Source organism: Protopterus annectens, chromosome 8.part1 (assembly GCF_019279795.1).
Source record: "Protopterus annectens isolate FY-2018-M chromosome 8.part1, PAN1.0, whole genome shotgun sequence".
Classification (NCBI taxonomy): domain Eukaryota; kingdom Metazoa; phylum Chordata; order Ceratodontiformes; family Protopteridae; genus Protopterus; species Protopterus annectens.
The window spans coordinates 141,069,178-141,081,448 of record NC_056742.1 but is presented as its reverse complement, the minus strand read 5'-3'; the positions used below and the strand labels follow the sequence as shown (position 1 = coordinate 141,081,448).

General features: G+C 41.9%; 1 protein-coding gene across 2 annotated transcripts in view; it reads left to right on the top strand.

The window, feature by feature from the left end:
• PLCG2 (phospholipase C gamma 2) overlaps positions 1-12,271 on the top strand; it is a 1,878,649-nt gene that overhangs the window by 1,696,058 nt on the left and 170,320 nt on the right. The gene's annotated exons all lie outside the window — the stretch shown is intronic.

The following is a 12,271-nucleotide window of genomic DNA, read 5'->3' as shown; positions in this document are numbered from 1 at the left end:
ATTGCAATTAGGGGTACAGGGAATAGGCAAGGGGGCTGGAATTTGACAGAGAAAGCTGGCAAAGGAACTAAGGTTTCAAGAGCAGATAAATAGAGAGGGAAAGGTAATAGAATGAGAAGAGGCTAGGAGGACATATGGACTGCAGGCTGGAGACTGCCTTTCCTATCAGGGATTGATGTCAGACTGTAGGCAAGGAGAAGGGGAGGGTCCTGGGTGAAATAAATTAATTGAACTGAATCTTGAACAGAAGCTGCTGTTAAAAAAGAGCTAATTAGTAGGCCATATAACTAGAAATCAATCACAGGAGGTTAGAAGGGATTGGGAAGAGAGATTGGATAAGCAATTCACAAGGAAATAAGGGGAGGACATTTGTGTGGCTCTCAAATATGCAAAAAAGTCTAGAAGATTTAAGATTTTTGCTTGAACATGTTTGCATAACTATTTTTATACCCCAAGCATACTCCAGATATTTTTTTTCTCTAGTAGATGGCAAATGTTGGAAGTGTGAAAAGGAAGAGAGGTAACTGGAAACATATGTTTAGGAATGTTGATAAGTTGGCAGACTTTAAAAATTCCCTACAGAGTGCTCTGTCTGGAATGTTGGGTGAGCAAATTGGTGTAACTGGGGAGATGAGTTTTTTGAGCTGGGATACTCGGCATGAATTGTATAGAGATAGTAAGGCCTTGTTAAGTTTAATTCTGATGGCTGCCAAAATGCAATTACTAGAACATGGAAATCAAAGTCCAAACCAACTGTATTTGAAGTTGTGAACATTGTAACAGTCATAAAATAGCTGGAAGTGGGATCTTTAGAAAGGGGTAGGAACAAATTACATAGAAAAAAGGAAATTGTGGGAACAATATATGCCAAGTAATGTTTTGAAAGAAGAGTAAGGTTTAAGGGAAGACAGGAATTGAGAAATTTACGTGATGTTGGATATAAGATAACTGTATAATAAAATGGATATGATATATAACATTTGTAATAGTGAATATGTTAACATGGTTTGTTTTCTTTTATATAATATATGCTTGCCTATGTTTTGTATGATAATTCAATAAACGTATTGCAAAAAAGAACAAGACAAGCTAGAGTCCTTACTGTGTAATAGTTTAAAGCTCCTATAATGGAGTTCCATGGGACTATATGCAAATGACCCCTTAAGGACATACAAGTGTGACCTTTTTACCCTTTCGCTTGGATGTTATTTGGGTTATTTTGCAGGCACAATCTGAATCAAAAGCCTGGATTTTCTATGCTTGTGTTCACACAGCAGCACAGTCTGCCCTAAATGTTTCTGTTTATGGCCTGAATGGCTGACCAAGTAAATATATAATCAGACACAGATCCAGAATCTCTGGGCATTTTGAAAACGGTTTCTGAAATAATGCTACCTTTGCCTCTGGTATCTAACATGAAAATAATATTTCAGTCTTGTAAGTTTAACTTTTCTGCCCAGCAAACATTAGCACTGCCATTAATGGTATTCACACTATAATATTTATGCATTTCAGCTTTAAGTGTTTCACCAACTTCCATAGCTTTTAATTATCCTGCTTTTTTCCCTTGCTTTCTTCATTTGCACATTTTAGCAAACTGACCAAACAAACTGCATAATGTACATTTCAGCCATAACAATAACATACAGTGAGTACAGGTATGAATAACTGACCAAATGGCTCACAGACAAGACTGGAGAGTCCACCTCTACAAAGAAACCAGTCACAAGTGGAGTCCCTCGGGGATCAGTCCTTGGATCTCATCTTTTTGGCATTTACTTCCCTGAAGTCAGGGCCAATGTCAGTGGTCTTTAGCTGACTAAATTTGCAGATGATTGCAAATTAGCTGCTGTCATTGAATCTCACACTGACACAAATGTTTTCCAGGAGGGGCTGACACAGACAAATAACTGGTGTCAGAGCCAAGGACTAAAACTAAATCCCAAGATATACATAATAGTATCCTTTGGGAAGTCATCCGCCCCTGGTAACAATCATAGTTACAACACACTCCTTAGAGATGACCCAGTAGTCAGGGACTTACGGGCATGTATAGATAGTAATCTGGACTTTGACCATCACGTGTCTACAACAGTGAGAAAATCCTTCTACATTGCACAACTTATAAACATAGGTATGACATCTAAGTCCAAGGAAGTCATTATTCCACTGCATTCCTCAGTCATCAGGCCTGTCATTGAGAACATTGCCCCCTTTGGTATATACCTAATCAGGCATATCTAACAATTGGAATGTCCACAGAGGTTCTTCACTAAAAGAATACATGGCTTAAGTAAAATGTCCTATGCAGACCACCTCAAGGCTCTATCCCTGTATTAGAGTCTCCTACAGGCTTTTGAGGGGAGATCTATGCCTGACATACAGGGCGTTGTCAGACTCCACTCTGGTAGACCTCCTGCATATCCTCAAAACAAACAGCACCAGAATTACCAATTCTAAAGACATAAACCTCGCCTGTGATATAAACAGGACCTGCTGGAGAGACAGGTATGTATCCCAAAGATTACCCTGTCTCTGGAACAAGCTCCCCATCCATTTGAAGCAGAGTTCCTCCCTAACCCAGTTCAAGTGCAACCTGGACAATTGGATGGGGAAAAGGAAATTCATCCCTGGTTTGGCACCTATGTCTGTAATGGACACAGGCAGCCTGAAAATGGTTCATCTCCCAGGCCCAGGTTTGTAAATGTTTCATCTCCCAAGGCCCTGCTTACACTTATCAAGCATATCAGAACTTGTCAGAGAGTTGGGATGCATGGCTAGGCTTAAAAAGGCCTTGTGGTCATCAGCCTAGTAAATACCTATGAACCTATTTGGAATTCTGAGACTTATAAAAATGAGTCACAGAACAACAAGACCAAACATGCAAACACAGACACTATAGATAGATAGAGATATAGGTGTGTGCGTGTGTATGTATGTATGTGTGTGTATATATATATATATATATATATATATATATATATATATATATGGAGAGAGGGAGACTGCAATTGTGGTACATCACAAATTACCTTCTCTGAGGTACAGAAATATCAGAGTTAGTATATATAACAATTTATGTACGTGTGTGTGTGTGTGTGTGTGTGTGTGTGTGTGTGTGTACACACACACACACACACACACACACACACACACACACACACACACACACACACACACACCGGGGTATGTGGGGGTGCAGAAGGCCTGAACCCCTGTAAAATAATTTTTTTTTTTTTTGTAATTTTGGAACTCACAGTTCTAGATCTCATAATTACAATAGGAGCCCAGATTTTGCACACTCAAGCCTCATTTTTTAGTTGTTTTCTAACTGCATAACATTTTTGAGTAGGGTTCCCAACCAGACCAAAGCCACACACTAACACTGCCCCTAAACCCGGCCATCTCCTCTCCTCTTCCCACCTACTTTTTGCCTATTTCGTGACATTGTAATTCACGTTGGGGGAGAAGAATGTCCTTTTTTCCTGGATTGCAATGCCTTTTTTTTCTATAAAAAGCATAGTAAGTCTGCCAATTTAAAAAACTCCATGAGTTTGTTTTTTGAAACAGACTACTGGAGTTTGTACAGTGTTTTTCCTGACTACCAGACAATTAATTTGATTTCTAAAGAGTCCAGAAAAAAAAAAACAGATAGGTGTCACCCCTATGTTTGTGTTCAGGCACCATTTTGGATTTAACAGTGCTGTCATTCTTAATTCTACTTCATTTTTTAGCTTGAATTGCCTATCTAGTAACAAACTCAGACTTCAGATTAATTTTACACTTCAAACTCTTCATATAGATGCTTATCTATAAACTATTGAATTTACTCACCCTGCATGCATCCAGTACTTTTTCTAATGTTAATTGTATTACATTATTTTTGAGGTCTGTTATATAAGCATCAGTGGTTCCTTAAGCTCTCTGATATCTAGTGAAGAAAGTGCAGTGCATGTAACTGTTTCTGTCAACAGGATCATCATAGAAGAATATGTTGTCAAATGCTACTGGGCAAAGAGACACCAGTATGATCAGCCTAATTCAACAAAGTCAAATAGGATATGCCCAGGCTTATGGTAAGTGGGGTTAGTGGTATGGAACTGCTCAACAGATTGGTCAGTATGCATCAAATGGCTGGCAGGTGCCTGCGTATATCATGTATGGACAAGCATGGAATCAGCAGGGGTTGACAGTTAGTAGATTATCACTGCTGCATACAACGACTCTAGGATCTTGTTGCCATAGTAACTCTGATGGTTTGTCTTATGCTGGAAACCTCCATGAAATATACCGGAGTGTTGTAAAGGATCCATACCACCTGTTGTTCAGTACTCTGTGTTCATAGGTTCATAGAAGGTTACTAGGCTAACAGCACTAATGCCCTTACAAACCTAGCCATATGTATCCCAACTTGCCCCAATTGCCGGTGGTTAGGTGAGTGAAGTTCATGGTTCTATGGTAGTTAATAATGACTTCCTCTATTCAGGCAGGACATGCATGCCACCCCAGGAGTGAATTTGTGGTCACCCATCCATTGATTTAAGTTGTATTTGAAGAGGGTCAGGTAGAGGCTCTGTTTCACATAAACTGTAACCCTGATGTCCTTCTGTTCTCATGTTGCAGTATTTCAAACCCTTTGGTTATCCTCTCTTGCTTCCCCAAACATCCAGCCAGTATACAAAAGCTTTTAGTCACCGCAAGGTATGTGGGACATCTGACATTGGCTAAGGGAAGGTGGGACATAAAAATGATGTCTGCACGTACCATACCTTAGAACTTCTCTGCTGTTATTCAGACATCAGCTGTTCCTGCCGTACTGGCCACCGGATCATCTTTTTCAAAGATAAGTACCCTATTAGGGACGTTTTGTTCTTTTGAGTCACTGCATACCTGTTTAGGTTCATGTCATCCAGGAAGGGAAGGTGTAAGTGCAGTCGTCAGATCCCCCATAAAGTTGCCCATGAGCTTTGTCTTTTCTGCTTAGGGCCTATACATGACCACAAGACCTGCGCGATCTGTCAGGCCTTCATCCCTAAGATCCTACGCAGCCGTATGCATGCTCTCAATATTTATTTGGAGAATCAGCATCTTAAACACTTAGCTTTAGCTATGACGGGGCCATCTGGTCACCCTGTCAAGCCACTTAAGAAAAAGGCCAAAGTTGCTTGGCCTGAATCCGTTGCTGCACCTGTTCCACCCGACATCTCTTCTGTGGCCAATGTGAGCCTGGAGGAATGCTCAGAAACCACCGATATTGGTATAGCAGGTATCACTGGGGAAGCCACAGAACCCAGAGTGGAAGGCGCTTCCGTGAAAGTATCACAGATGTCGGCTACCGAGGGTGAGGGGGAACCTTGGCTTGTACCGGCTGCCAGATGGATCCTTCCATTGCTACAGAACCTGGTGTCCCTAGGACTGCCTTGGGCCCTATTTCCTCTAGGCCTTCACTGAAAAGAAAACAGAAGTCAAAACATGCGTCTCCTCCTGCAGAGAGCAAACTAGACTGGCAGACCTTTTCTCAGAGCCTCTTCAATGATTTCATGGCTCTTAGGCCTGCTTCACTGTCATTCTTCCCAGTGGCTTCCCCCTTAATTAGCCCTAGGCCTCAGGCTCAAAATATTCCTCCACCTAAAGCCGAGGATTCCTCTGACTCCTCTTCAGAGGACTCTTGTGTCTCAGTTGCCATCCCCCCTTGGTTATGCCTCCCCAGAGGAAGATTCTGCTGAGATAGGCTCTCTAGGTAAGGACCTCACCTTTGGGGAAACCATTTCCAAAATGAGGATGTTCTTTAAGTAGGATTCCACTGAGATGTCAAAGGTACAAAACAGGTATTGCAAACTTCTGCAAATGGACACTCCTGCTCCTTCAGCTATCCCTCCAGTCTTGCCAGCATTTTTGAATGCTTTTAATGCAGCCTCTGTAAACCCTGATTCACCACACCCTGCCCCTTAAAGGCCTGGCAGATTTTACAAGGTCCCTGAGGGGGCCAAATTTCTTACTAGATGCCCTATTGCAGACCCTAGCACTGTATCACTTTCAGCTGATAAGCCTTTTAAACTAGTCCCCTCCACCTCAGTTCTCCATACAGACAAGGACAGTAAGGCCATGGAGCACCTCAGAAAAAAGGTTTATACCTCAGCTACCCTGGCATTCATTGCAGTAAATTACCAAACTCGTGTATCAAAATATGCTCTAGCCCTGTTAGGCCAGGCCACTAATCTTTTGTCTGAGATCCCTGACTCTCCTGCCAAGGCTCAGATATCCAGCCTCCTGCCTATGTCTTCTCAGGTCACAACACATTCCATTAGATGCAGTTATGATGCACTGAAGCTTCTGCCAGATCTGCTGCATCTGCCTCTGTCCTGAAAAGTTATTCCTGATTAAGGGCTAGCATTAGGGAAAAACTATTGGACGTGTCCCTGGATAACTCTGCCCTCTTTGAGACAAAGGTGGCTGAGTTATTCAAAACTCTACAACAGAAGGGGAAGGAGTTACAGGACCTGAAGCCATTGTTTGTTTCTCCTATCCCCAAATTCCACAGGAATTACCCCTCTAAAACAATTTATAAGAAAACATTCTGCCCCATCACCTCTTTCTAGGGGCAGAAAATGCACCAGGAAGCAACAAACTCCTTCCAGACCTGCTCGACCCTGGCTCAGAAGCCTCGGTTTCAGGACAAGGCAGGTGGTCTGTGCCATCACTGATCAAACCTGTTGATAGCATTGCCCTATACCTAAGGCTCTTGCACTGTCTCTCTGTTTGGAAAAACATTACCTTAGACAGGTGTGTCTAAGCCGTCATAGAAAAGGGTTATTTCATGACCTGGATCACAACACCTTCTTTGAGGGGCATTCCCCAGCCACCCAAAGTGCAGCTTTCACTTTTTCAACCAGTCATAGACAGTCTTATTTCCCAAGGCACAATCCAATCTTTTCCTATGTCAGAAAAGGGAAGAGGTTTCTATTTAAGATTCTTCCTAGTCCAAAGAAAGGATGGTCCCTGGAGACTGATCCTAGATCTTTCCCACCTCAACCTTTTCATGCAGGTGCACACATTTCAAATGCTTCAAATTACTCTGAAGACCCTTTTCCCCTTCATTTTGCCTCAGTGATTCCTAGCCACTTTGGACATCAAGGATGCCTACCTGCATATCTCCATAAGGCCCAACTACAGGAGATATTTATACTTTGTGGTGCGCTCCTCACACTTTCAGTTCTCTGGCTTGCCCTTTGGACTTTCTACAGCACCAAGGGTCTTCACCAGGTCCTTGGCACCAGTGATTCCCTATTGCGGGACTCAAGGGATTCAAATATTCCCTTACCTGGATGACCTACTGATCCAGGCAGAATGTTCCAAAACCCTGCAATGCCATTTACAAACAGTGATATCAGTCCTGCAACCACTGGGTTTCAAGAGAAACTATCCCAAATCCAACATGAACCCAGCTATTCCTTGGGTGCAGGATAAAGACAGATGTCATAATGGCCTTTCTTCCACCTCAAAATGTGGAACGCTTAAAGCACTACCTGCACTCTGTCCTTCAAGTCACAGCCTTGACTGCCAGGCAGTAATTCAGGCTTCTGGGTCATATGGCATCAACTATTCCTATGTTGCCATTGGCAAGGCTCCACATGAGGAAGTTACAGTGGTATCCAAGGTCTGTATGAACACAACACTCACACCCCTGGAGTACAAAATCTCTTTCTTTCTTTGCTTCAGGAAACAGATCCTCTGGTGGTGGAATCAAGTGACCTTCATTCCAGGGCTCCCCTTACAGACTCCCTTGCCAGTTTAGGGGAGGTACACAGACACCTCACATCTGGGATGGGGAGTGGCCATGGTCTCTCTAAGAGTACAGGGCACTTGATCAGACTCCATCAGACAGGAGCATATAAAATTGTTCACAGACAACACTACAGTTCTGTGGTATGTGAACAAACAGGGGGGAACAAAATCTTACTTGCTATGCAGAATAGCTCTCCAAGTCTGGGAGCTTGCGATCCAGCAGGGGGTCACTCTGCAGGCAGTATATTTCCCTTCAGATCAGAACACCCAGGCAGACACCTTGAGCAGGTCTATGTCACAGTCCCATGGATGGATGCTCCACAGGGATGTGTTCTTGGACATAATCCACGAATGGGGTACACCTTAGACAGAGATCTGTTTGGTTCCCCTCTGAACAGACAACTTCCATTATTTTGCACCAGCCTACCCAGGGCAAGGGCAATGGACGCTTTTTCAGTCTCCTGGAAGGGAATGTTTCTATATGCATTCCCCCCTTTCCACATCTTCAGAAAGTCCTACTGAAAATCCAGCAGGACAAACCAAAAATGTTGTTGGCGACTCCCTTTTGGTCAAGACAGCATTGGTTCCCCCTCTTTTTGCAATTAACCAGAGGCAATAACCACAAGTGGACCTTTTCACACAGGACAAGGGATCCCTAATCCATCCTTACATACAGTCTTTGAACCTTACCCTGCGGGTGATAGAATTTTGATCCCTTACAGACACCTTTACAGTGAGGATGTGCTCACAGTCCTGCAGAAGGCCATGAAACCTAACACCAAGAGATCTTATTTGTCTAAGTGGAAAAGATTCTCTACCTGGTGTCTGAAAAGGAAGTTAGACCCCTTTCAGGGTGATGTCCCCTTGGTACTGTCATACCTGCGTGAACTATTGCAGACAGGGCTGGCATACTGCTGTGTTAAGGCCCACCTTGCTGCTATTTCAGTTTGTCTGCCTCTGTATCCCCCTTTGGCATCTCATTTGCCTGCAAAGTTATTTCTAAAGGAAGTGCTGCATCTCAGGCCCCCAGGAAACCCATTCCACCACCATGGGACCTGAACTATGTTTTAGAGAAACTCACTGTGGCCCCCTTTGAACCAGCTTCTAATGCCTCTCTGAAGCACTGCACTTGGAAAACTGTACTCCTGGTAGCCTTGACATCAGCTAGAAGAGTGTCAGAGCTTCAGGCACTCATGGCTATTTCCCCTTTCTCACCTTCCACAAGGACAGATTAACTCGTAGGATCAATCCTTCCTTCGTGCCAAAGTGGTCAATGAGTTATCCTTAAACCAAGCTATTCATCTCCCCACCTTCTTCCCTCATCCACAGAATGACAGTAATAGAGTCTTATACTCCCTTGATGTTCACAGACAACTTAGATTTTACCTTGATAAAACCAAGTTTATCTGGAAATCAGACCAATTGTTTGTCTCTTTTCATCCCAGGGCTCTGGGGAAAGCAGTGACAAAGCTGATCATTTCTGCTTGGATCTCCATGGCAATTTCCTTCTGCTACTCATACCATAGGAAATCCTTAGGATCCAAGATTAAGGCTCATTCCACTAGAGCTATGGCTTCATCTGGAGCCTTCTTTAAGGAGCTGGACACTGCCTCCATTTTAGAAGCAGCTACATGGACCTTTGTCTATGCCTTTACCAAACATTACAGATTGGACGATATTTCCAAATTTAGGGCAGGATTTGTCAGGGCAATCCTCCATGCATTCCTAGAAAGCAGTTCCAAGCCTCCACCCTCTTCTTTCTTTTGAGCGTTGCCACTCACCCATGGGATTGAAATATTGCCGCATTAAAATAGAAGGACATAAAATAGTTGTATAAAATCTTACCATAACCATAGATGTCCTTCTCTTCCATGTTGCAGTATTCTTTCCCTCCCTCCTTACCCCCTTCTTCACTAAACTGTTCCTTCTTGGATGGCACTGGACTAATACAGTTGTCCTGGGACTGGGGTCTTACTGAGGTGCTCAGTTCTGAGGTATGGTACATGCAGACATTATTTTTATGGCTCACGTTTCCTTAGCCAACATCAGACGTCCCACGTACCTTGCAGTGACTAAAAGCTTTTGTATGCTGGCTGGACGTTTGGGGTAGCAAGAGAGGATAACCCAAGGGTTTGGAATACTGCAACATGGAAGAGAAGGGCATCTATGCTTATGGTAAAATTTTACACAACTATTCTTTTCAGTTCATGTGAAATAGAGCTCCTCCCTGACCCTCTGCAAATGCAATGTAGATCAATGGAATGCTAAAGTGTGGTGACTGCTGTTTTATGTCCAGAAAGTGTGAAGTAAATGACCGTGTGTGTGTGTGTGTGTGTGTGTTTTTAAGTTGATGCAGGATGGTGATTTATGCTAAAACATTTAGTGACTACTTTAAGGTGACGATTACAAAGTAGCATTGATTTCAAGAGTTTTGAACAGCATTTCTGAGGAGAATATTGCTTTGCACAACAACCATCATGTGTGTTCCACCCTAAAGTTTTATTTTAAATACATAGGTGGTCATAGTGGATTGTATTTTATAAAAACAAGGAAGTAACGACTTGATGCATTCTTATTGCCATGCATTGATACTTGCTTTTAAAGTCGTGCTGCATTCCAGAAGTGCACTGATCTAGTGAGGGACGAATGTTTGAAAAACTAGGGATGCTTTATAGAGCCATAAACGTTCTCAGTGATGCAACTAAAGTTACACTTGCCACTACTTATCTCCTCCTCAAACTTCATTATAGTGCTCCCATCCTTGCTAACTCTCAGTCCTCATAAAAAAGCAAAACGTGAACAATGCTATAACAATTTGTAGAAAATACTCCTTTCAGAACCCACCACTGTATAGCACTACAAAGCCTAAATTGGTCACAACTACCCCATCGACTAACATGTACACAGCTTCCTAGCACCTGTAAAATTATCCAGAATCCACCTGCTTGTATCGCACTAAGTAACATTCTACAGTGCTATGTTCCTAGCTGGTCATTATGACCAATGACCAAAAACTCCTCTTTGTCCACAAACCAATCAAATCTGCTGGGCATTTTATTCGTACCATTTTGCTAAGGCCTGGAACTCCTTATCTCTGTCCATCAGGTTAATACCCTCCCTCCCCATCCTTCAAAACCATTCTGAAAGACTTCCTACCAAAAGCTGGCTCTGTTCTTGCTCAACACCAGGATAAACTATATCCTTAAATACCTATTCATACCTTACATCTCCTTAATCTGTCTTCTTCACTCATTGATTTATAGGGTCATAGGATGTTACTAGGCTATTGACTCAAGGGTCTTTACAAGCCTAGCCGTCAAATCCTGATATAATACTAAATGGGAGATGTCATCTATGCCCATGTCCAGGGCCGGGCATTGTCTGTACTCGTACCATGTTGCTAAGGCTTGGAACTCTTTATTTCTATCATGCTAATACCCTCCCTCCCATCCTTCAAAACATTTCCTTACTTCTATCAATTTCTCTCCCTGACTTCCTGTCTAAATATACTGTAAGCCTGCTTTTCTCTCACTTCGTATTGCCATTCTTGTTTGTATTATGCTAACTTACCTTTAATTTCTCTATAGACTGGCTAAAATTTTTCTAACTATTAAAAATCATTATCATGTAACTTGCATTTGTTCTTAACCAATGTTTTCATATTATATCTAATTTGGTATAATTATTGTAACTGTATTTGATTTTTCTATTATATTTAAGAATAATAATTTTGCAGTCTTTAAAGTGTTTTGTAATACTTTTGAGCTTTTCTCCCGAGCCTCCACTGAAAATGGGCTCCCATCCAGTTGGACTTTCCCGGTAATCAACTGTCAGTAAGCAAGTAAATAAATAAATATAACTGTGTCTACCATAATGAAGTTTGTTCTTTGGCTGACAGTATGCCTTTAAATTATAAGTGTTGTATACCTTTATAGTTTATTCGTGTGCAAGATGTGGGAGAATAGCACACTAAATTTCTTAGGTTTATCAGTAATTCTGTTTGAAGTGAAGCACAATTCAAGATTTTGAATCCAGACTTTCCAACTCTCAGACAAATTACCATGCAGCTATAAAGAAGTATGGGGGTGATGTGCAAGCATTCCTGAGCCGAAATTGAAGCTGGAGGTCATTTTGTGTTCTGAAAGTAGGTGGGCATGAGGTAAAACACATCAAAATGAATAAAATTGCCCAAATCAAAAACATTGCTGTCTTTTAATTTAAACTACTGGAAAATAATAAAGTGATACATGAGCTTAGATGGTAAAAATAAGTAGAACATGCAGAAAGTACTTTAGCAAGACTAACTAAGTCAAAAGTAGATGTTGAGCAAGCAGAAAGTTTGGAGGCGTTGCAGAACTAGTTGTTCCGTGCTTCCAATACCATGTCTTATAGCAAGATTAAATGTCAGTATCTGCAGGAAAATAATGAAGCATGCAGAAAAGGATAACATAGTAAATGTATAGCTGTAACTGAAGGCATGATTAGT